Below are 24,448 nucleotides of genomic sequence, written 5' to 3' on the forward strand. Positions count from 1 at the left end.
TGAAAGAAAACAAGTCGAACGAGAGGAGAGCCAACGGAGAGAGAGTGAAGGAGGCGAGCGTAACGGCGGCGGCCAGGCACCGGGCGATGTGCTTGCACTTATGAATTTAGTCATAGCAGGGAGGGAGGGAAAGAGAGAGAGAGAGAGAGAGAGAGAGAGAGAGAGAGAGAGAGAGAGAGAGAGAGAGTGAGAGAGAAGAGAGTCAATCATGAACATTTTTAAATAAACACTTGTGCGGCGAGAGAGCAGGCAGTTGTGCCTTACATGTGCAGCCGTTTCTTAAACCAATACAGGCATGCGTCTCATCTTTTTGCTCATAGGTACAATCCCCCCCCCCCACACACACACAACACACACACACACGTGTGTGTTTTGCAGATGATAATTATAGTGGGAACAGGCAGCAGCTCAATTCAGGGAGGACCCATCTATAAATAGCCTAGTAGGACAAGCGCACGCACACACACACACACACACACACACACACACACATCCACCTCACACCACTCATCTCTTGCCAAAACAATGTATTACAGGGTTTATTTTAAACATGACAACCTCATTAATCCAATGAATCACAACCTTCTCCTCTACATAAAAAAACCCACATAAATATGAATTGGAAGCATTGTGCAACTCTTGTCTCTTATAGGACCTTATTATGGCTTTTATTCCATTCTGTTTGCTTTCCCACCCAATTGTGGTGAAGCCCGAGGCAAAATGAATATTTAATTCTGTTCCGTTGTGTTTTTCCATGTTGGACACGGGCATCACATAATGGGCTAATTTGCTTAGTACTAAACGAAAAAGCGATATTATACAAACCCACCTACTGTAGTAGGGCTGCACGATTTTGCCTGTTTCTCTGAAACCCGGATTTCGATTTCTTTCAGTAAAATAAATACAAATATGTTAGTTTTTTTAATGCAAACTAAAAGGATCCCTGGCTAATAAGACAAATATGCCTTAAAACATTACACCATCAATATTTTATTTCTTTCATAAATAGAGAATCTTTCACTCAATAGGGACTGCTCCTATGTGTCCATGTCCATGCCCTATGGAAAGCTAATACTAATAATAGGATAATATGAGCATCAAAGCAATATTTAAATGCCATTTATTAGCACGTGCATTCCATACATTCCTTATTGAGTTTTTTATTTTTAGTTACAGTATAGAGGGCAAGTATAGTGTTTTAAGGCATATTTGTCTTGCCAGGGACAGTAGATCGGGGCACGGTATTGATAAGACCGCCACCCCTCCCATTCACAGAGGCCTCAATGCTTCAACCACCAGATCCCCTCAGTCATTATTCTCTTGAACTCTTTGACCAAGAGATAGTCAAACTCGGGAAGAAATGACTAACTAAAATGCTAAAATGACTAACCAATCAGGAAGTATACAGGCAAATTGACCAATGACAATGCTTCCAGGAAAATATTTGAATGCAGGGGCCGAATGCAGATCACGGCCCCTAGATGTGTCAGAGATTAAAATAAATTTGGTTGCGTTTTACCCATTGCTGGCAGTCTGAATACAAAAAAAAATACTTTTAAAATGTTATGTACATGTCTCATTAGGGCACATTGTGATATTGTAAATCAGCCATTTTCAAATTTTAAAATGTTGGCTATAACACAATATACCCAAAATGAGAATTTGATTACTAATAGATTATTTCCCCAAACGAATCAATCGGTTATGAAAAATTATAATGAACAGTTAACCTATAGATCTTACCTGAACTCAGACGTACACAATCACACAGGCTATAATTAGACTGCTGGACTGAGAGGTAAGCAGACTGTTATCAGGGAGAGATAAGATCTCAGGAGAATTAGCACAATGCAAACACACACCCTGTGTGCGCACACACGTCTGAACTGAACCACGCCCCCACCCACAACTTCACCATGCCGTTCACAAGCGTGAATTCCGTTTGTGTCCGAGCATAGGCATGGCTGAGGCATGGTAACGCCCCGCCTGCCTGTGATTGGTCTACTGACACTGCCCGTCTTGACTGTCCTCCGAGACGCGAGGTCCGTGGTGAGATTGAGAAAAAAATAGCCGGTCTACAGTACAAGTTCACAGCGCCTCACATCACGACAGTGAGTCGTGAGTTTGTAGGTCCGATATGTGTTTTTTATTTTATTAAATCGAGTAGTTTGATTAACTATAGAAAAAAGGCAGCCCTGATGAAGACCAGTATAGGTCGAATTCGAAACATTAATTAATAGTTTTCCTAATTTAATTTAACTTAGTTTAACTAACCCATTCTGGGCGGGAACCCATTTTGGTGTTTTACCCACTCAGATCGGGAACCCATATTTGGGTTCTGTACAGTATGTACAGTATTCAAAAATGTAAACATTTTGATTCTGCTATATCAATATTTGAAGTTTTTCAGAAACCTTAGGTCAGGATTTAGAGGCGTTTTTAGAATCGGCCTCAGGTGTGCCTGGATCTCCACCTTTTTTCTATAGATGTTTTATCCCGATTTTACCATTTTTATATTTTGTATACCTGCACGTCTCCTGAGCACCTGGTTGCTTCCTTGCCTCTACCTAGTTCGATTAACTGTTGCAACCCTGCTTTTGGTAATCACATTATTTTCATGGCCGTTTACAAGGAGCTTTTAGCTCTCTGAATCCAGAGAGCTTATGGGGCCAGAAGGTACTATAGTTTATGTCTCCTTCACTCCACGGTGAGCACTGGACCACTGGAGAGAGAGAAACTATTTAGAGAAGATGGGGATGAGGGGAGACAGAGGAGGGCGAGAGAGGACCATGTGGATGAGGTGAGACAGAGGAGGGTGAGAGAGAGGACCATGTGGATGAGGGGAGACAGAGGAGGGGGAGAGAGAGGACCATGTGGATGAGGGGAGACAGAGGAGGGGGAGACAGAGGACCATGTGGATGAGGGGAGACAGAGGAGGGGGAGAGAGGACCATGTGGATGAGGGGAGACAGAGGAGGGGGAGAGAGAGGACCATGTGGATGAGGGGAGACAGAGGAGGGGGAGACAGAGGACCATGTGGATGAGGGGAGACAGAGGAGGGGGAGAGAGGACCATGTGGATGAGGGGAGACAGAGGAGGGGGGAGAGAGAGGACCATGTGGATGAGGGGAGACAGAGGAGGGGGGAGAGAGAGGACCATGTGGATGAGGGGAGACAGAGGAGGGGGAGAGAGGACCATGTGGATGAGGGGAGACAGAGGAGGGGGAGAGAGGACCATGTGGATGAGGGGAGACAGAGGAGGGGGAGAGAGGACCATGTGGATGAGGGGAGACAGAGGAGGGGGAGACAGAGGACCATGTGGATGAGGGGAGACAGAGGAGGGGGAGAGAGGACCATGTGGATGAGGGGAGACAGAGGAGGGCGAGAGAGGACCATGTGGATGAGGGGAGACAGAGGAGGGCGAGAGAGGACCATGTGGATGAGGGGAGACAGAGGAGGGGGAGAGAGAGGACCATGTGGATGAGGGGAGACAGAGGAGGGCGAGAGAGGACCATGTGGATGAGGGGAGACAGAGGAGGGGGAGAGAGGACCATGTGGATGAGGGGAGACAGAGGAGGGGGAGAGAGAGGACCATGTGGATGAGGGGAGACAGAGGAGGGGGAGAGAGAGGACCATGTGGATGAGGGGAGACAGAGGAGGGGGGAGAGAGAGGACCATGTGGATGAGGGGAGACAGAGGAGGGGGGAGAGAGAGGACCATGTGGATGAGGGGAGACAGAGGAGGGGGAGAGAGGACCATGTGGATGAGGGGAGACAGAGGAGGGGGAGAGAGGACCATGTGGATGAGGGGAGACAGAGGAGGGGGAGAGAGGACCATGTGGATGAGGGGAGACAGAGGAGGGTGAGAGAGAGGACCATGTGGATGAGGGGAGACAGAGGAGGGTGAGAGAGGACCATGTGGATGAGGGGAGACAGAGGAGGGGGAGAGAGAGGACCATGTGGATGAGGGGAGACAGAGGAGGGGGAGAGAGGACCATGTGGATGAGGGGAGACAGAGGAGGGGGAGAGAGGACCATGTGGATGAGGGGAGACAGAGAAGGGGGAGAGAGAGGACCATGTGGATGAGGGGAGACAGAGAAGGGGGAGAGAGAGGACCATGTGGATGAGGGGAGACAGAGGAGGGGGAGAGAGAGGACCATGTGGATGAGGGGAGACAGAGGAGGGAGAGAGGACCATGTGGATGAGGGGAGACAGAGGAGGGGGGCGAGAGAGGACCATGTGGATGAGGGGAGACAGAGGAGGGGGAGAGAGGACCATGTGGATGAGGGGAGACAGAGGAGGGGGGCGAGAGAGGACCATGTGGATGAGGGGAGACAGAGGAGGGGGAGAGAGGACCATGTGGATGAGGGGAGACAGAGGAGGGGGGCGAGAGAGGACCATGTGGATGAGGGGAGACAGAGAAGGGGGAGAGAGAGGACCATGTGGATGAGGGGAGACAGAGGAGGGGGAGAGAGAGGACCATGTGGATGAGGGGAGACAGAGAAGGGGGAGAGAGAGGACCATGTGGATGAGGGGAGACAGAGGAGGGTGAGAGAGGACCATGTGGATGAGGGGAGACAGAGGAGGGGGGCGAGAGAGGACCATGTGGATGAGGGGAGACAGAGGAGGGGGAGAGAGGACCATGTGGATGAGGGGAGACAGAGGAGGGGGAGAGAGGACCATGTGGATGAGGGGAGACAGAGGAGGGGGGCGAGAGAGGACCATGTGGATGAGGGGAGACAGAGGAGGGGGAGAGAGGACCATGTGGATGAGGGGAGACAGAGGAGGGGGAGAGAGAGGACCATGTGGATGAGGGGAGACAGAGGAGGGGGAGAGAGAGGACCATGTGGATGAGGGGAGACAGAGGAGGGGGAGAGAGGACCATGTGGATGAGGGGAGACAGAGGAGGGGGAGAGAGAGGACCATGTGGATGAGGGGAGACAGAGGAGGGGGGAGAGAGAGGACCATGTGGATGAGGGGAGACAGAGGAGGGGGAGAGAGGACCATGTGGATGAGGGGAGACAGAGGAGGGGGAGAGAGAGGACCATGTGGATGAGGGGAGACAGAGGAGGGGGAGAGAGAGGACCATGTGGATGAGGGGAGACAGAGGAGGGGGAGAGAGAGGACCATGTGGATGAGGGGAGACAGAGGAGGGGGAGAGAGGACCATGTGGATGAGGGGAGACAGAGGAGGGGGAGAGAGGACCATGTGGATGAGGGGAGACAGAGGAGGGGGAGAGAGAGGACCATGTGGATGAGGGGAGACAGAGGAGGGCGAGAGAGGACCATGTGGATGAGGGGAGACAGAGGAGGGGGGCGAGAGAGGACCATGTGGATGAGGGGAGACAGAGGAGGGGGGCGAGAGAGGACCATGTGGATGAGGGGAGACAGAGGAGGGGGGCGAGAGAGGACCATGTGGATGAGGGGAGACAGAGGAGGGGGAGAGAGAGGACCATGTGGATGAGGGGAGACAGAGGAGGGGGAGAGAGAGGACCATGTGGATGAGGGGAGACAGAGGAGGGGGAGAGAGAGGACCATGTGGATGAGGGGAGACAGAGGAGGGGGAGAGAGAGGACCATGTGGATGAGGGGAGACAGAGGAGGGGGAGAGAGAGGACCATGTGGATGAGGGGAGACAGAGGAGGGGGAGAGAGGACCATGTGGATGAGGGGAGACAGAGGAGGGGGAGAGAGGACCATGTGGATGAGGGGAGACAGAGGAGGGGGAGAGAGAGGACCATGTGGATGAGGGGAGACAGAGGAGGGCGAGAGAGGACCATGTGGATGAGGGGAGACAGAGGAGGGGGGCGAGAGAGGACCATGTGGATGAGGGGAGACAGAGGAGGGGGGCGAGAGAGGACCATGTGGATGAGGGGAGACAGAGGAGGGGGGCGAGAGAGGACCATGTGGATGAGGGGAGACAGAGGAGGGGGAGAGAGAGGACCATGTGGATGAGGGGAGACAGAGGAGGGGGAGAGAGAGGACCATGTGGATGAGGGGAGACAGAGGAGGGGGAGAGAGGACCATGTGGATGAGGGGAGACAGAGGAGGGGGAGAGAGGACCATGTGGATGAGGGGAGACAGAGGAGGGGGAGAGAGAGGACCATGTGGATGAGGGGAGACAGAGGAGGGAGAGAGAGGACCATGTGGATGAGGGGAGACAGAGGAGGGCGAGAGAGGACCATGTGGATGAGGGGAGACAGAGGAGGGGGAGAGAGGACCATGTGGATGAGGGGAGACAGAGGAGGGGGAGAGAGAGGACCATGTGGATGAGGGGAGACAGAGGAGGGAGAGAGAGGACCATGTGGATGAGGGGAGACAGAGGAGGGCGAGAGAGGACCATGTGGATGAGGGGAGACAGAGGAGGGGGAGAGAGGACCATGTGGATGAGGGGAGACAGAGGAGGGGGGAGAGAGAGGACCATGTGGATGAGGGGAGACAGAGGAGGGGGGAGAGAGAGGACCATGTGGATGAGGGGAGACAGAGGAGGGGGGAGAGAGAGGACCATGTGGATGAGGGGAGACAGAGGAGGGGGGAGAGAGAGGACCATGTGGATGAGGGGAGACAGAGGAGGGGGAGAGAGAGGACCATGTGGATGAGGGGAGACAGAGGAGGGGGAGAGAGGACCATGTGGATGAGGGGAGACAGAGGAGGGGGAGAGAGGACCATGTGGATGAGGGGAGACAGAGGAGGGAGAGAGAGGACCATGTGGATGAGGGGAGACAGAGGAGGGGGGCGAGAGAGGACCATGTGCTTGAGTCACACATGAACGACTGCCACCACATGACGGACACATGCACGCACATTAAAATGCGTGCAAGCGAGCACATACAGTACGTGTGGGGCTTTTGTTTTTCTGGGTTGCAAAGTGCTATTTTCAGCCTAAGCAGACTGCCAGCATGATTAATACATGGAGGGTGGGGCTAAATTAAACATTCATATATCTCTCAAGCGCGCGCACACACGCACGCACGCACACACACGCGCGCGCACGTACAGTACATGCACACACAGTTGTGATAGAGGCTGAGCCTATTCCCCAATCCCTATAGGCCAGGCCTATTCAACTGGCGGCCCACAGGCCAGATCTGGCCCATTTTGAAATATACACTGTATATACAGTATGTACTGTATATGTGCATAAATTAATTTTGTGTTTAAGGTATTTAGTAGGAAAATGTGCGCCTCATTCAGTATTCTCCAATAGAACAATCTGATTTCCTGCCGTTAGCTAGCATATTAAGTTTAGCAAATAACATTGGTATGTTATTTCTATTTTCTATTTGGCACAATGTCAATGTTAACAATGAAAAGGTTGGAAAGCTGATGTTCCTGCAGCTGCACCTCTAGCAGAGGTACAGGTATGTTGTTTGACCATGTCAGGGTCCATCTATCTATAGTTTATCATCCTTCAGTTTAAAATACAATATTTACAACAATCAATGGAAGCTGTTACAAAACAAAAACATGAAGATGATCAAAAGGAGCTGAAAGCTTACAAATGCCTATCCTACTTACAACAGAACATGATTCGTAATACTCATTACATTAATGCACTTACAGTATGTGGGGTTCATTTGGGTCTACGGGGAAATTATAAACTGGTTTTAACATGACAGAAACACGGTCTACTACTACTGTAATGTAAACAGGCACTGACGAGAGCGCCCTACAAGTAACTGATATTGATACTGATAACAGTGAGTTCGGGAATTTTACATTTAGATCTATATAGTGTTTCAGATAAACAGTGTTTGGATTATGGTAGATTAAGTTATGGTCTTGGGTGATGCATGGAATTATTACTTTGACTATGTGTTAGTTACTATTGCCAAGTTCTATTGTGAATATTGTCTTTCTTTTACTGTTCGTTGAAACAGTACTGGTGCAATGAAAGATTATCTAAGCAATTCAAATTGTGTGATCATTGTTTTACACTGATTTAAAACTGATGCAAAATACATTGCAATCCGATAACTCACGAATTGATTGAACCAATAGCCCAGGGCTTGCATACGTGCTCCTCCCTGGGCTGGTACAGACCAATCCTTGTAATAAAAGTATCATTGTTTCAGTCCACTCTATACCTTGATTATTTCTTAAAGACTCTGATGTGTGTTCTAAATAATCCACTACAATTAATGGCGCATTGTATTAATGGTACATTTGGCTTATATTTTTCTCCCTGCTCGGCACACTTAGACAGCCATTAATCATTAAGAGCAGGGAGATAGATACAATAACAACCCTCCATGGGAAATATAACTAATAGCAAAGCCCACCGGTGGTGCTGGGGTGGCTGGCGGTGGGCACAAACGGCGAATAACAATAAAAAACAACAAAACACATGTGCAGAAGGAACACAGAAAGAACACAGACTTAGGTGAGGTTAAATAATGCGTCAATTGGTCAGCTGATTACCACGTCAGCATATGACTTATGTATTGCGTAGTGCCGTTGTATAAGCATCCGCAGGCACCCACATAAGGGCAGTGTGTAACCTCAAGCATCGCAAGCTACGTATCATTTGCGTGAATGTATAAGTGTATATACCGTAAAATCGTCAGTGTTTGTTTAATTATGACAGTGTAAAAAAATGGACCCTGTCAGAGCTAGACCGAGGGTTTCACTATATCAGACAGTGGGGTGGCCATGGCAGATGGTAGAAAGCTGACACCAGAGCCTGATGGGCCAGAGAAGTGCCAAGCAGACACACACACACACACACACACACACACACACACACACACACACACACACAGCTAAGTGTAGTGTGACTGAGAACCCCTTGCACAGACTCCCTCTGCCTCGCTTAATGGCTGCCATCAGTTTTTCTCCTCTCGTCAAATAGACTGTTGCTGCTTATGATCCACTTAAGACCCTTTTCACCAACACACCCCACCAGTTCCCTGGACCATCCGTTTACAGCCTGAACCTATGGAGTGGAAGCATGCATGCGTGCGCGCGTGCGTGCGTGCATGCGTGCGCGCGTGCGTGCGTCATAATGTCATTATGATTAATTATTATAAATGTATTTATTAAGTTATTGCAAGAGGGGAGGGGGATGTCATACAGCTTAGATGATTTGGTGTAAGCGCCCCTTCCATTAATTCCCCATAATTCCAATTTACTGCTTTTGTAGAACTGAGATTCTAAATGGCCTTCTAAAATGTAAGATTCACTTTATAATGTGATGGAAGAGACAAGAAATAATAACACGTGTTACAAATGATCATACATTAGGAATACTAGAGCTAGAGCTAGAACTAGAGATACATTAGGAAAGGGCGGCGGTGGCTCAGGGGTAGAGTGGCTGGATGGCAACCGCAAGGTTGCCTGTTCGAACCCAGGCTCCCCCAGAGTTAGTGTCGAAGTGTCCTTGAGCAAGACACTGAACCCCACATTGCTCCTGATGTGCTGGTTACATGGTTGTGCTGGTTGCATGGTTTCCGCTGCCATCAGTGTATGAATGTGTGTGTGAATGGATGAATTGATGCACAATCTAAGTAAAGCGCCTTGGATAAAGGCGCTATATAAATGCACCATTTACCATTTACAGCGGTGCCCGTTGGTCACTGCCTAGTCTCGCGTAGACCAGACAACTATTCCACAATCTCCGAATGCTATAGAGTCAGGCCAGCTCCATATATGGAGATATAGGTGTGATCAATTGGCTAATTTGGGCCCTGTCCAGAGCCTGAGAATTACCACCCCCCCCCCCCTAACCACTGAGCCCCATATCCGCAGCAGTCCAGGGTCCTCTCACACTCTCTGCACCACAGTGATTTACACCCCTGGCTAGCACAGCCATCAATGGCTGCAACTATTTATGTGAGCTTGTAGATTGGAAAGTACAACATAAGGCTTACAGGATTAAAAATCAGGTAAAGACAACACTTATGCAATATCACAACATTACGCTATCCAAAATCCCACACGATATATAGTCTCATATCACAAAATACATATATTAATTATATTACCAGCTCTATATATAGTATACGGTCTACACACAGTGTAAATGTATCCACTTTGTAACTCTGATAGTGTTCAAATGTAACCCAATGGACCATTGGGTTATATTTGTACACTCTGTAGCCACTCATCAGCACGCGCTTGCCTCCACACGCTCCACGCCCTGTCCCAACAGAGGGTACATATCCATTTATCTTTGTGTCCACTCAGAGAGCCACAGTTGTTTAAGAGTTGTATTGAGTAGCTGTCCTCTCCACAGTCCACACAGCCACTACACAACACGTGCCATTATGGAACCGGCAACAAATGAATGTTAATAGAGAGGAGGACAGAGATGGATGACCTGCTATGCTCACTGGCTTTCACATCTCAATATGTGGTCAAGGCCTAAAGGAAGCTACGGCTGGATCAATTAGCACAGACAGATGCCCTGCTCAAACACCGGAGCCACGTTGGCTGGAGAGGAAGAGGGCAACAGCTTGCAGGGTTTGCCCTGGAAAACAGTGAATGACATATGATATACTGTATGGGGATATTTTATTTTGTTATAGTAACGCAGCAGCAATCTATATGAAATGACCAAAATGGGTGCCAACTCATGTAAGTTACAACAGGGGGCATTCCAATAGAGCAACATTTCCATTCATTTTTGTAGCATCGTTGTTGTGTGATCATGACCGTGAATCTAAACACATTATCTGGATAGTACATATGAGGTGCCGTTACACCATCATATGGGAAAATATGCAAAGAACAGATTTCTGCATATTGTTGTTGTATGGGGGTTACAGCAATTCTGTTAAGCAGCATACTGTAGGTTAGCACATCTTAACAGTCGGTGCCTGGCAGTGGCTGCATGGAAACTTGAATGCAATGCCCTATGTGACCTACACCACATGCACGGCCCTCAGCAGTAGTCAAGTATGGACCATTTCCCCAATGGCATGTAAGAGCTGACATATGGCAAAATAAAATTACATGTAAGCTAGGACATAGTTCATGAATGGCTCTAGCCCTGAAATAAATGTGTTATCTGGCATATGTGTGTGTTGTCTAAACGATTCTGCAAACTTTTTGAAATAGAGTGCCACAGTTGTATTTGCTTGATAGTCAGTGTGCCATATCAACATTAAGTTTAATTATGACATCATATTAAAAATATAATTTTTCATAGGCTATGCATAACCTTTAGTTTTTTTCTTCTTTAGATATATTTTCTTTCACATCAGGATGATCATTAGACTCAAGAGCAATAACCCACTTATCTCCCAGACTACCTCCCCAGTCAGTTAGGAGTTTGAATGAATGTAGAATTATGTACAGGATGAGAGGTGACTTAATTTAATAGACTACATTTATTTTATATTTCATTTTAAAAGAAAAACCTCTCTCTCACACTTATGCCAGCCAATGTTGGTACCCGTGCCTAAGGTTGTCTACCCCCTGGTCTAAAGTCTATATACATGTCGTCAGCAGCAGTCTTCCCTGTGGAATCGCATGCGCGCCGCTCACCACATGGAAAAGGAAGAGATGGGAAGGGAATTTCTACGTTAACCAAGCCTGGCAATGGGACAAGTTGGCACGTGTGGGCTGCCAGGAAGTAGGCATGCCTGCCTCAATAGGCACTAGGCAGACACCCGGTGTCCAGGGGTGGGGAGAACCCCTCTGCCTCGTTCAGAGGTTCACCAACACATGCGTGGGGGTTGGGATCCGGGACCCCGAGGAATTGGAAGAACCGTATCCAACATTGAGGAACAGGAATTGGTTCCACCACATTTTGGAACAGTTTTTTTGGAATGGGTTTTATCACACTGTCAGAGCTGGTATGTGCTATAGAAGTATACCGGTGGACCATCATAACTCAGAGAGTACTAAAATGGATCCAAATGGACCCGTAACATTTCCTACACTCAGAGTCTGACTTGGAAACCCCTTATAGGAATCGTTAAAGGGAACCGTTACGGAATGTGACCGTTAAGAGGGAATCGTAAGTAATCGAACCGTTAAGAGGGAATCGTTAACATTAAAATCCTAAAGGATACCAACCATTGGTACATGCATGGTGGCACACATACAGTAAGTACATGACATGAGGCAGCATGTTGGACATGCGCATGTGTAACGCCCAGGATTCAAGTTCAATATCTTAACCACTAGACCAAAGGGATATCCCTATGGACTCGGGGAGATATTAGACTTTTGAGGCCATCACACTGAGGCTGTGAGCCACTGCTACACGTGCACAGTGCACACACACACACACACACACGTACGAACAAAAGCGCACACACAATAACAGTTGCACACATACAAACACATACATTTGGGTATTCTAGGGATGGAGCTCGTTCATTTTTATTGATAACGAGCCCTTTATCGACCAGGCTTATCGCGCCGGGTTCTTATCGAGCCCACTATCGAGCATTTTCTGTAATTTTGTGAAAAGATGGGAGATGACAAAAAACTCTGAACAGAACCAGTATCTTTAACCTAGCACCTTCAAATACAGTCCAGGCCCAGGACCGTGATGTCTGGAGAGCTCTTGTTCGTGGCCTATGCCCAAAGTTGGGCTATAGGCGTAAGTAAGTTCAAATACAGTACTTTTATAACAGATGGAAGGCAATTGACATTTTTTATTACTCACTCACACACACACACACACACACACACACACACACACACACACACACACAGTTCCCCCTCGCCAACCACCTTCACCTGCCTGTCCATCCCCTCAGCACAGTGCCACTAGGCACACGCCAACCCTGTCTGGTCCATGACAACTCTCGCAACATGTCTGCCGTGTGCCTCGCTACCAGCCTGGCAGCCAAGTCGACCCCCTCTGCCAGCCGGCCAACTGTGCCATCCTGTCTGCAGAGAAACTCTCCAGCCGAACGCCCTGCCAGTCTGACGGAGTGCCAGCCACGCCAACCTGTCACCGCCGCTCGGAATCACAAGACAAGCACCTGCATGGCTACATGGTGGTTACTCCACGTTCAGAGATGCAACACATTCATGATCTTCCTAGCAATCATACTATTGATTACTTTCTTGATTCATCGAATAATCAAGTGTTTATATATATATATATATATATATATATATATATATACCGTGTGTCTGAGTGGGACACACACAAAGCGTACATTTTGCAAAAAAAAGAAAAGGCAGACAGCGATGCCACTTTGGCCACTGATTGTGTTTTTTCCATGCTCACCACAATTGTTATTTTTGTTTGTTAGCCGATATAGATACCAAATACCAAAATAAAAAGAAAAAATATTTTGAAGTCCACCGACCATGAATAATGTTTATAGCTATATCTCATGTTATGTTCATAGCAGACTCCTCATTCAAATGTGCACTTGCAGTTTGTGGCAACTCGAAAGCAAACATTTTACCTGTCATAGTGTCAACCCCACACCAGTGTGTCGGATCAGTGGTTAGACTGGCATACGGTATTTGTCTATGCCGCTTAAATGCCACTAAGTTCCATTGTTAATCCGGGCCTGCAGACAGTTCATCCCGTGTCATTTTATACCACCAAAACACTGGCAGGTGCCAGAGTGGGAGTAATGCCCTACTACCTGCTAAATAGGAGCCAGTCTACTGGCTACAATCTCTGCCAAGTTACTAAGCCAAGGTTTGTCTTAAAGGCGTAGTTCACCACGTTCAAAAGTGTGCACGTTTCGGGGTGGCCGTGGGCCAAGTGGCCCAGGCGCATGCCACATATAGGCTCTGGCCTGACAGCACGTCGCCAGTCTCGTTCATGAAGACCTTTGCTGCATGTCTCTCCCTTTCTCTCCCCCCTACTTTCCTGTCGTCTGTCTTCACTAATAACTATCAATAAAGGCAAAAAGCCAAAAAATGAATCTTAAAGAAACAAAAAAAGGTGTGCACATATAACCATCCATTGCATAACTCGCATTTCACAAACTGTCAACCACAGGACTGTTTGGTTGGCAGTTGTTACTGGTTTCAAACTTGTCTTTCACACTTACACATAATACACATAAATGCCATTGTTAAAAGCTGACAAGATAAAAAGACAAAAGCTGAGTGAAGATTAAATTGAAGTTTAAATACACAACATGCAAAACACATTTTGAACATTATATTCTCAACACTTTTGCAATACATGTTGACAGAACTAAGAATTTGACCGTTTTTAACATAGTTTGTAATTGAAAAGCATTATGCCATTTGAAACTGTCTTGCCTATATATCAAAATATACAGTAGGTCTATTTGACCCCTGTGTTTACAATCCCTACCAACACAAAACAAACAGATTACATCACCGAATTACAGTTTAAAGATAACGTATATGTTCGACAGTGTTGGTCCTTCTATCCAGAGTTCCAGACTAGAGCTTAAGTTAATGACCTGGAGCAGTGATCCTCAAATATAAGCTATGTTGTGGGGCTTGTAGATTTTTTTGAATAGACAAAGTATTAAAATAGGGCTTAAGAAACTAAATTGTTCCGCAAAAACGTGGGTTCCAAGGAGCCCCTGGAACCCCCGTCAAGGACTTCTGGTGGTCCACTGGTCCCTGGACCCCATCTTGAGGACCACTGTCCTAAAAAATAAGAACTGATCTGACACCATGTTATTTTATTTTATTTTGGTTAGAGAATTGTATCACTCATTGAGCTTTTAACCCATTTTGGGCGGGAACCCCTTTTTGGTGTTAACGCTTTAGCTATTGAAAAATAGCAGATCTACAAACTCATAGCGCTCCACCTAGTGGCACGCTGCTATAGCAGATCTACATCTCATAGCGCTCCACCTAGTGGCACGCTGCTATTTTAGAAAAATCGAAGAACGACTGACAGAGAAAGCTTTTTCAGAAAACTGTCAGGATGTAGAAGACATTTTTAGAATCTGATCTCAGGTCAGAATGGGGCCATATGATGAGAATAACACCTAGAATGACATGCTCGAAGTGGAGACGCCGGGTTGAAAGTGGTTAACCTATTTGTTGGTCATTTGTTCCTGGGTGACCGTGTGACCCAGACACAGGCTGAGTGTTTGCTTAAATCTCTACATGTTGCTTCACCGCCCACTTTGCTGAAAACCTCTTGTTGATGTTGCGGCCGTGTTTACCAACGGCTTCATACTTCCTCTGGGCATTCTAAAGCCGGGACACAAACCACACCCTTTCACTATACTTTTACTGCCAAACCCATTTTTTTAGGTCTGTGTGCACACGTGTGTGTGTGTGTGTGTGTGTGTGTGTGTGTGTGTGTGTGTGTGTGTGTGTGTGTGTGTGTATGTGTGTGTGTGTGTGTGAGCATAGCACTCGTGCATTTGAGGAAACACAGTGGACATGTGAGTCAACAGGGTTCAAAGCAGGATGAGCATCCGTTTTATTTGTGTGAATGTAGGCATGAGAATGCAATCAATCACTCTCATACACACATACACCCTCTGTTGCTCGTGCTCGTTGCGTCATATGGCAGCCAAGTCTATAGATGTTTAATGTTTGTTTAGAGCACTTATGACGTAAATGGTTTGCCAGCCAAATCTATGGACTGTAATGTTTGTTTAGGGCATTCAATGACTACGTAAGACGTCAAGTGGCCGACATAAATTCATGGTATTTGGCCACACACAGACAGTTGCTTAGACATCTAGTGGTCGTGTGGCCTGCATAGGGAGACAGGAGATCCTTCTGACACCTGAGATCAAGACTGTGTGTGTGTGTGTGTGTGTGTGTGTGTGTGTGTGTGTGTGTGTGTGTGTGAGAGACACAAATTCATGCATATCGGCAGACCGGAGGGGCCCCTGGGAGAACAGTGAAGGGGTCACTGGGTAGAGAGAAGGGGTCCTTCTGTCTGACAGAGTAGGAAGTGCATGGGGGGGGGGGGGGGGGGGGGGGCTGTAACACACATATGGACGACCCCATGAAACACAGACACCATGGGGAAATGTGCCATGGTCCTCACAAGCATAGCAACAGAGGCCCCGTTCATCCACCTGGCCTTAAAACATCTGTCTGGGGTGAGTGGTTTCAACCGGGTGGCGCAAAATCATAAGTCAGGTGTTTAAACACTTTTATTTGTATTATTTAAAAACGAAACGGTCTACACTACAAGTTTGCAAGGCTACTCGTTATATTGTCTATTTTCGAAAAATCTTGACAAATATTAGTTCACGGCGATCCCTTGCACAAACAAAACTATTTTCAAATGCAGATGGGGCCAAACATCAATTTGGGAGTGGTTGATGTTTGGGAACCACAGCAGTGTTTTTTTGTGGTAATTTAGATAGCATTTTACGTATAGACATAACACTCAGACTCTAGTGTATATTCATAGCTTTACTGTACTGTTTTTCATGACAGATGCTCAGATGTCATCAATCATAAGGAAGCAATTTTTATAATATATTTGAGGTATTACCATGTGTTGTTCTTACTTACTGTAAATCACTCTGGATTAAGAGCGTCTGCTAAATGCCTAAATTGTAAATTGCTTTGAAATGTTGTATTATGTGTATCTCGACGACACTGCAAATGAGGGTGACCTCAATGTCTTTTTCGAGAATAAATAAAGGTTTGAAGAGAAGTGAAATGTAGTTGTAGGCAGAGCAAAGAAAGCAAAGGGAGTCAGTGGTGGGAGCAGAGGGACCCAGGCAGCAGGGGCACATCTGGTCCCAAAAGGAAAAGGATAAGTCTGGTCCATTTCTGGTCATGGTTACTCTCTCCATCTCCCCCACGCCTCCCCCTCAATCCTGTTCTCTCATAATCTCACATTCCCTAACCTGGCCTCGCTCTTTTCTCTCAGAAAGAGAGAGAGAGAGAGAGAGAGAGAGAGAGAGAGAGAGAGAGAGAGAACGAGGGAGAGAGAGAGATCAGACAAGGCGAGCCACCAGCAGGCTGTAACCACTGCAGCTAAATATACCTCCTGCCTGTCTTACAACCAGTTTTTACAAGAGCTGTGCTTGCTCTTCTGTCATTGTGGTTGGATGCCTGGAACACGGGTGTGATTCCCCAACATGCCCCATCATGTTGACACTCGGCAAAGAGTGAGTGTGTGTGTGTGTGTGTGTGCATGTGCTGAATGCAAATGGTATGACAAACCAATCACATTTTCCAATGTAAATACTACGTTTGCAATATTACACGCATGCCAGTCAGTGCTAAACACCTTATTCCTAAACCTGCCTTTTTTTTTACTAATTTGATATTTTTTGTAATAGTTAAAAAAATATATTCAAAACGTTTTTTTTAATAGCCGATCTACAAGCTCAGTGTGTCTTTCAAAATCGTAAAAAAAAGAAAGGCAAAGAAGTTTAGGGATAAGGGGTAAGCACTGACGAAAATAGTTTATTCATTATTGAATCACAGATTCCAATAAGAAGTATATTTCCGGACTTTTCAGCTATAATTATATTTTACATTTTATATTTTTACAAAACAGTGTTTCAGTGAAAACAAGCTACATTCAACTTCCAATTACAATTTAGGCATTTAGCAGACGCTAAGTGTGACTCTTAATCCGGAGCGACTTAAGACTTAAGAACAACTCATGGTAATACATCAAATACACAAACACAGTCATTAAGAATCATAAGCAAGCTAAGAACCTAGCATCTGTAGCAACAGTAGAATATCTGTACAGTGAAGCTATGAGTACACATTATGAAAGTAGAGACTCTTGTCTGGACTTTGAGGCACTCTGTGTGTACGACTGTACGTTGTCATGGAGCAAAATATTCTGTGGGTCTTGAAAGGTTATTAAAAATAGCCTGAAAACGCTGGGAAGGACTGCAATAGGCAATGTTTGAACAATTGCAGTTAATGAGTTAAGGGCCCATGCAGTTATATTAACACGGAAGATTTATTGTGGACACTGGTCTGATAAGAATAAGAATCACACTATGGGAAACTGAACCATGCGCTTCTTTGAATTGATACTGACATCTCTAGGATATGCGTGTGTGCATGCGTGTCACTGTCCCTACTGACTGAGTCATGCGTGTGTGTGTGTAGGTGAGAACAACAGGAAGTGTACGTGACTCATCTTCTCCTCTGGTCTTTAGGTTAGCATACCACTTGGCAGCCACGGACACACATATCCTGCTTCAATTGAAGACACACACTAATCATACTAATCATCTGCTTCAGTGGAAAACACACGCGCATGCGTGCACAAACACACAGTCATAAAAATACACCTGTATTTGCCGGGGAGAAGCCACCGAGTAATGATTTGTTTTGAAACCAGTGACTCATGACAAGACATCAGTGCATCACTGCTAATGGCACAGAATAATAACATGGACCTGGCTCACGAGTCACGACACAACTACATATCACTACAGAATAGACAATACGACCTCTATCTGTCAGATTTTTTGGATCAATTCAGGGTTTACATTAAAACCTGACAAAGCAAACAATTATTTGGCCATTCATTTAAAAAAAACACATACAACCAGGGAGCACGGTGGCACAGTCGCCTCACAGCTAGAAGTCGTCCCCCCCCCCACACACACACACACACACACACACACACACACACACAGCTTACGTGCTGTTAAATAGCGGTGTCTGCTTTTGGCTGCAATAAAGAAGCTGTTATTATGTTGAACAAAATTAATGTTTCCCTTGTGAGCAAACAACAAACTGTTGGCAGCCAGAGCACCATGCTTTGAGAACTGTAATACAAAGGAGAAAGACAGAGAGAGAGAAACAATAGATTTTTTGGAATTGATTAGTTTGCAACAGTTAGCCTACATTTCCTCTTAATCGGTTGTCCTAGAAATTGGCCGTTTGCAGCTAAAGCATTCCAATTCATTCATCATCATCACAGCCAAAACCTTTCAGAAAAGTCTGCTTCTGGGGAAACAACTTTTTGTCCAGTGTGGTTTCAGGAGAGATGGACACCAGTCTCATACTGGTTTCAGGAGAGGCAAATAGACAGTTTCCCAAGCAGTGGGTCAGGACCCAAGCAGTGGATCAGGACCCATTTGTGGATCGCCGTCACATTTTTATGGGTCCCTTATTTATTTATTTTGTTTCCTACATTTAGTTTTCAATTATTATTAATTCAAAACAAAGGATAGGGCCCGGTATGGACATGAAGGGCTACAATGAACAAAAGAGGGTAGCCCAGTGACCCACAGCCTTGGGTGATCTTGGCAGGAGTGGGTGGTGGGGGGAGAGAAAGATGCACGCACACAAAACAAACAAGACTACAGATTCTAATAATAGCTCATCGCGTGTTGTGCCTGCCCAGTGAAGTGGCAACACCCAAACAACTGGCCAAGCCCTAGACAAACCCCGGGGGATTCCTGGTTGTTTGGCTCCCATGGCCAGTCATCCATAAACCTACCCAGTAGGGGTGCAACAGTTAATTGAGTTAATCGACTGCCAGAATTGTTTCAGTCCGTTTCCGGCGGGATATCTAATTTTGAAGACCATTAACTCCCGGCACGAGAACCGGAAGTTAGCAATGGATATGTAGAGTGAGTCGCAATCTTTATATAATTCACCCGAAACGTACATTTTGTAACCGCGACCAGCGATGCTTTATTTATAAGCCGTGAATAAAGCTTGTTTGATTTAAGACTCAGTCTGGAAAAAGAATTAAGGTAAATGGGATGGGGAACTTTTTCACTGTCGGACCATTTCCGGTTCATCCATAGCCTAGCAACGAAAGCTATCTAGACGGTAGTGAAGTTAGCGAAATAACTTGTTATTTCGAGGGGCTCCTATGCCCAGCTTTGTGGGTCTGTGTGAACACAAACATTGGCGATGATTGGCTGATCACCACATAGCGATGATTTCATTGGAGTAGCCTACATATTGAAGGTAAAAGTGAGGGCAGAAAAGTGAAGACGCCAAAAGTGATTGGTCAGAATTACATTTGTGATGATTTGATTGGCTGAGCACAGAATGTGATGTATGATGATGTATGATAAGAGCGCCCCTCACTTCACACAAGTGTGGAAAAAATAGCTCACCATATTGCGATTTATGAGCTTGTAGATCGGCTATTTATTTGCAGTACATATACTAAATACGGTATAAACAAGTGCAAAATATCTGAAGTGCGTGCTTTCTTTACTAGCCGGTCTATGCTGTGTGTGACCTACAATGCCCTGTGCTGAGGGGCTGTCAGTGAGTGTCTGTGTGGGGGACTTAACAGAGGTGTTGGTAACCTTGTAACAGCTCATCATGTCCTCCCACTACTCCTGCCCTGCCAACTCTGTTTTGTCTCTCCATCACCTCACTCTGACACACACACATCACCGTCCTTCCACCACTAATGAAATGCATTTAGAAAGAGAGAGCGAGAGAGAAAATACTTCAAAGGCATTCCTCTAGGCTAGCTGAAGTGGGAGACTCCTCAAATCCTCCGGGTCCCCCCCCCCCCCCCCCCCCCCCCAATGCAATCGCACCCCTTTCTGCTAAATCAACTCAATATATTCCACTCTCTCCCCCACAGTACCTCCTTCTGAAGCCGAAATGAAAAGTCATAATCTCAGTTTACGCTTGGCAGACCAAAGCAAGGTGAGCCACGACAGATGTTGGACTTCGAGGAGAGGAGAGGGCTACGTTTGCCGTTCCTGTGGCCTCGTTTCCTAACCCCCAGGTTCAGGCTCTGACAAACCTTTGCATCATAACAGAGCTTTTCCCGTAACATTTATTTTTCTTCCCAAACAAATATACTTCCCCTGACTGTTTAATGTCAGGGCAGACACATCCCCGCTGGGCGGTGCAGGGATAGAGGCAGCAGGTGCACTGCAGGGGCCAGTGGGTCATCACCCAGAATCCAAAACCTCACAAGTTTGCCCAGCATGAAAGAAAGAAGAAACGGGACTTACGTCTGGAAAAAGGAGGGGGTCTGGGTGGTCTGGGCCTCACTGACTAGAGGGAGCAGGGGAGGAGGACAAAGAAGGGGAAAACTACAGTAAGAGTGAAAGGAGGCAGGGCTCCTCCCTGGAGAAGGGGAGGGGGGGGGGATACTGGGAATGTCCAAAAAGAGAAACAGGGGGAACACGGAGTAAGAATGTAGGATGAAGAGAGAGTCGAAAGGGAAACAAAGAAGCACCTTCAGAGTTCTGGAGGTGTACCGGAACAGTGCAGCCCCCCGTCCCCCCGCACACACTTTTTCCCCTCACGCTCTTTTTTTTCCACAATAAGCCAGCACATTCCCGGTAATTAGGCAGGAATTTCTTACATGTGGGTCTCTCTGACGTCAATCGTGTACCTTCCCAGAGTTTGCTTTCTCTTCTCCCGGCCGGCTGAATGTTTAACGTAAGGCCACTTTTGGCAGGGCTCCTGGACTTGGGTGTTAGGAGAGGGTGGGGTGTCTTTGCTTGTTTAAAAAGGCAAGAGCAGGGAAGAGCACGGTGGTGACCTCAATCCCAGCGTTTGAATCTGTGCTGCAGTCTATGACTCTGTGTGTGTGTGTGTGTGTGTGTGTGTGTGTCTAAGACATAAGCCACATTGTGTTTTGTATACTTTTTAGGGCTTGTTTGGGAATATCTAATTGACAGATGGGTGGGGTTTACCACAGGTTTAAGACAACATGTATATTTGGTGCACTTCTGTCATGTACAACTTACCTGGCACAATCTGAATCATCTTGCCGTGCCAAACCACAGCCATCTAGTATGGTTCTGACTGTGTGTGTGTGTGTGTGTGTGTGTGTGTGTGTGTGTGTGTGTGTGTGTGTGTGTGTGTGTGTCCAATGAAATTGTGTAGAATATGCTGGCTTGCAGGTTACTGTAACAAAAATATATACTGTAGGTCTGAGAAGAGACCTTTTTGCTCACGCAAAGAGAGAGAGAGAGTGTGTGTGTGTGTGTGTGTGTGTGTGTGTGTGTGTGTGTGTGTGTGTGTGTGTGCATGTGTGTGTGTGTGCGTGCGTGCATGTGCGTGCGTGGATTTTGTATGCATGGTTAAGAATGATGGCTATCTGATTTTTCAGCGTTCTCCGTCCCAACCACATTAAGCAAGTAGTCGTCTCACATTAAAAATGAATGGGAGACGGGGCACCCTGGTACCTCAGCCTGTCAATACACTCACTGACCACATAACCACACATTACGGTCCTGGGTTCCATTGCCATCTCAGGACCTGTAATCCATTCAATTAAGTGGTGCAGGGACAAAAGTACCTGTCCACCACCATTAGGGAGTTTAGAGGTTCGAATCAAGGCCCCAGAGTGGCTGGCCAACGTTGAAGCCGCCAAACTCTACTGGCCAAAGCTGGGACTGCAGACGGGAGGTTTTTGCCCGTGCATTTAGCACGAGTATACCCCACGCAGCTGGGGTTTAAACCCGGACAGGTAGGGTGAGCTTTATCACCACACATACCAAGTACTACAGGAGTGGGACGACGCCCGTTACTGGGTAATGTTGCAAAAAACTAAAAACAAAGAAATCATTAGAGTTTAGAGTGCATCTCTCTCTCAGGGTACATAAACTATAACTGACAGGTCCATTCATGTCCAAATCCATGACTAAGCCCAAGCCTTGCATCTGTACCCAGGCTAATGCTCAGTCGTACTATGGTATCGCAAGCCGAAAATAGCCAATCCACAAGCTGCAAGTGGCAGACGCTGTGAGCTTGTAGATTGCCTATTACCGGCATGCAATGCCGTCGTACATCAAAGTATGAATAAATCAGGCTTAAAGTGACTAATTGGCAGTGGTGCATAAAGTATGCACCACTGCAAGTAAAATAGAAAGTACTCTTTATGCAGAATGTCTCATTTCAAGTTTTCAAATTTATACAAATCTTTTGAAAATAGCAGATCCATAAGTTCACAATGCGTCGTGATGCGACGCATTGTGAACTTGTATAACGGCTATTTTCAAATGGCCGAAATGTATATAGGGCTGAAGTGGGAAATGCATGTTTTTTTTCTAATAATAATCCAAATTTACAAAGTAACTAAAGTTTTCAAATACTGTAGTGGAGTAAAAGTACAATATTTGCCTCTGTAAAGTACAAATACCTCATTGTACGCAAGTACAGTACTTAAGTGTACTTCCCACCACTGCTAATTGGCGCAGAATGGTACAGCAAACTTTTGACACATGTCATGTGATGTGCTCGCCGCGTTTCTTTTTTTATATACTGCACATGGCGGAATGCAACAATCCTCTCGAAAAGCGGCTCAAGAAATTACTCCGCTAAGTATGGCAGGAGCAGACCCTGCAAAGTATTCCAAGGCCTCTGCAGGCGACAGTCCATAGAATGTGCTCACAGCATCACAACAAGTTCAATTCCACCTCCCTTGAACTTGGTCACAAGCCATTTACCATCGATCTCTCCCATTGTGCCGTTTTTGGTGTTAAATTAAGCAAAATTAAGACTAAAGGGCCTTTCAAACGGGAAGTGAGGGACCTTTCAAACAGGAAGCGATAATACGTTTGTGGCGTCGTCCACGCTGAGGGTAGTGCAGTCATTAATTAAAGTGTAAGTTATCTCTCTCTCTCTCTCTCATTAGCGTTGATGTGTTTGTTTGTATGATTAATCCAATCAAAGTTTCGGATGGATGGGCTGACCCACGAACGCAGCAAGGGCGAAATCCATTTGACCCGACCGACGCGGCGGTCGGTAAGTTCGACGGTCGGTCGCCAGGGCTGCAACGGGAACGTGAGCCCGCACCATAGAGTCAGTCTCACTCTCTCCAATTCGGCTTCGGGTTCTTGGAAACGCCCCCCAGCCAGTGCATTAGTTTTACTGAGGTTAGGTTTAGGTATAGTTTATAGTTTATAGTTTTACTGAGGTTAAAGGAGAATTCCATGCTAGAATGCTTTCTTATCTTTCTTACCTTTGTAGTTGTTACGTCCCCACCAAAGAGGTCCAGGTGTTTTTTTGTGCAAAAACTCCTTATTGGCTATTTTCCCTACCATAAGCCCTCAATGAATTTCATTGCATTGAATGGGGCTATGGGGTGTTATGCTAGTTCGCTTATTTCCATCGAAAGAAGTAGTAAAGTGTGCCGCTTGGGATATTATTTACATTATGAAGAGAGGATATATACAAAGAAATTATAATTTTGAGCGATGGAAATAAGCGAATTAGCACAACACCCCATAGCCCCATTCAATTCAATCAATGCATTTCATTTAGGGCTTATGGTAGGGGAAATAGCCAATAAGGAGCTTTTGCACAAAATAACACGTGGACCTCTTTGGTGGGGACGTAACAACTACAAAGAAAGGTAAGAAAGCCTTTTAGTATGGAATTCTCCTTTAAGGTTAGGGTTAGGCTAATCACTCTGAGAAGTGCATGCGTGGATCGAGTTCCTTTTCCCCACAATGGACATTTTCACTTCCAACCCCCTTGTTGCTTTTCCCTGTTAGCGTCACTCACTCAGCAATAACGTGAACACAACGATGAGTATATTTGGTTTTTAACACGCAGTCTCTCTCTCTCTCTCTCTCTCTCTCCACCCAGCATGTATGTGCGCGCTGCTGCGCACTGTCTGTGACTGTGAGACTGTGACACA

The 24,448-nt window shown here is 46.3% G+C and overlaps 1 protein-coding gene across 2 annotated transcripts in view; it reads right to left on the bottom strand.

The window, feature by feature from the left end:
* Window positions 1–24,448, bottom strand: part of hdac4 (histone deacetylase 4) — a 207,244-nt gene that overhangs the window by 136,472 nt on the left and 46,324 nt on the right. The window lies entirely within an intron of this gene.

The sequence above is a fragment of the Protomyctophum bolini genome, assembly GCF_963924005.1.
Source record: "Protomyctophum bolini genome assembly, chromosome: 16".
Lineage (NCBI taxonomy): Eukaryota > Metazoa > Chordata > Actinopteri > Myctophiformes > Myctophidae > Protomyctophum > Protomyctophum bolini.